Genomic DNA, 2,540 nt, shown 5'->3' on the forward strand with positions numbered 1-2,540 from the left:
TGCCCCCTCTCCACCCCCGCCACGGCTATACATGTTCCCCGGCTGGCCCTGGCTACAGCTACTCCCTCTGCCACATCTGCCTTCCAGCCAGGAGATCAGCCCGGTCCCATCCCAGCCCCACAGGGCTGGGGACAGAAATCTCTGGCCTGGCCCCGCTGGAAGCACTGGCCCCCCGGGCTCTGCTTTAGCCAGGGCTGGGCTGGCAAGCCTGGGCAGGCTGCAGGGCCATGTGCCCCATGGGGATGGAAAGGCGTTGTCCTAGGAGCAGCTGGGGCAGGCTCCGCTGATTTAAGGGCTCTCAGCCACGTTTTGGTGAGACAGCCAACGTTTTGCTGAGACAGCCAGCAGAGCCCATACATTCACGTGCCCCCCAACCCTGCACCCCCTCCCACCGCTGACACCAACACCACGAGTGAAGCACACCACGGCCAAGCCCTCCCTGAGCAGCCCCCAGACCAGGCAGGGGTCCTGGCAGCTGCCCCCCTGCCTGCGGACATCTTTCCAGACCCCTTGGAGCACACCCCCAGCCGCACATTGCAGAGCCTCCCTGGGGGGCCAGTCCAAACCAGGCCCCCCCCCCCCCACCCCCGCCTACCCCAGACCCATGACTGGCCCAGGACAAGCCTTCTGCAAAGGCCTCGGGCTGTTCTGAAGCAGCAAATAAAGACGTGGCAGTGGTTTTCTACGCAGCCCGTGTGCGTTCCTGCACAGCTCTGACCACCACCTCGCCATGACAGCCAGAGGGAGGGCACCAGCTGGCACAACGGGAGCCATCCAATACCCCTTGGGGCATCTCAGCTTTGGGGGAGATGGGGCAAATCCAGCCCCAGGTCATTCAGTGAAGGGTGGGATACAGGCAGGGGTGGCTGTGCCCTTGGGCAGGGTCAGGAGGCTCCGTGGGTCTTTTTGCTCCAGGCATTTGGCTTCCCCTTCTGCTCGAGACCCTCCAAACCCTGTCCTCCTCCCAGGGAGGGGTTTGAGGGGTACCGGGGGACAGTGCAGCCCTGCACATCAGGGCACCGGCCCCAGGCACTCCCATCTCTGCCTCTCTCCCTGCCATGCCATCACCAAAACCACCAGAACACCCTAGAATTGCCGCGTCCCCGTGCCCAAGAAGGGAGAAGAGGCCTTGTGCGGCTCATTAAATACAGGTAGAAATTTATTAAGGGGGGGGAAAAAAACCCACAGCTTTTTAAAAAAGTATCAAAAAGAGACAAATGAGGTGAAGTGTCTGTCTTTGGCTGGAGCAGCACCAGAGGGACAGAGCAGGGCTGAAAACTGGCCCGTGGTGGAGGGAGGGATGCAGGGAGGGATGCAGGTGCCACAGAGCTCCTGGGGTCACCTGGAGAGCGGTTGTGGACAGAGGGAGCCAAGCTCCCAGCCCTTGAATACTCGTTCCAGGACATCCCGGCTAGGGGATTCACACCTTCCCCCATTTAACAGCGCTGAGACCCACCAGCACCAAAGCAATACATACCAGGGGAGAGACAGCCCGGCACCAGCCCGGGTCCAAACCAGCCCAGCGGAGTCACCTGGACCCCAGGAAGGACCTGCCTTCACACTGAGGCCGGTGGGAGGGAGGAGGAGATGCTGGGGAGCAGCAGCCCAAGGCTGGGGGCAGGCAGGGACGTGCAGCCTTGGTGACTGCCCCTGTCCTGTGCTGCTCTTGTCTGTCCAGCACCATTTGAGGTGGGGAGGGCCACCTGCGTCTCTACACTTCGAAAAAGGGAAAGGGGTAACAGCACGGACTCGAGGCAGAAGTGAAAGGTGGGAGCACCGATGGCTTCCCGAGGGGTCTGTGGGCTTCAGGAGCAGCCACACAAACCCCCCAGGGTGTTTTTCTCCATGCCTGCCTCCCAGCACGGCACTACAAAGATGGTACGTGCTGCTTCTCTGCTTTCAAAAAGGGAATTTCACTGAAATAAGGGGAAAAGAAGCCCCCCCATGCTGAGTCCTGCCTCTCCATCCAGTGAGAAGCCCACGTGGGGAAGCACAAACCTCCTTCCACGGCCTCAGGGGAGCATCAGATGCGAGAGCAGGACTGAAAAATACCTTCGAAGCTTAGCTCTGAACACCTCGGAGCCACAGCAGAGGCCCTGGGAAGCCCAAAGCAGGGGAAACCCTCTGCCTAAAGAGCTGCGGATAAAAAGAGTGCCCCTGCAAAAAAGGGGGTCATGTTCACAGTATGAGCTGCAGCTCATGGCGGCATGGAGGTGGGACAGGGCCCCGGACAGGCAGGGGCACAGGCAGGAGACTTTGGCAACTTCAGCCCCAGGGCTGGGAGCCCAGCCTGGCCGTGGACACACCGAAATCCCGCTTCCCTCGGCCCTTTCCCCACGCAGGCAGCAGCCGGGGTCAGTGCCCAAAACAGTTATGACTTTTCAGCACCAAGAGGCAGCCCCAAAGGGGTGCAAAGGGCAGGGTTGGCTCCAGCCCCGCTCCCCACTGCATCCCCAGCGTTTAACAGGGGGGAGCTCAAACCCACCAGCCCTGAGGATGAAGCCGTGCCTGGGATCTGCCCCATCCTGGAGCAGCCACCG

The sequence above is a fragment of the Aptenodytes forsteri genome, unplaced genomic scaffold (genome assembly GCF_000699145.1).
Source record: "Aptenodytes forsteri isolate BGI_AS27 unplaced genomic scaffold, ASM69914v1 Scaffold243, whole genome shotgun sequence".
Classification (NCBI taxonomy): Eukaryota; Metazoa; Chordata; class Aves; order Sphenisciformes; family Spheniscidae; genus Aptenodytes; species Aptenodytes forsteri.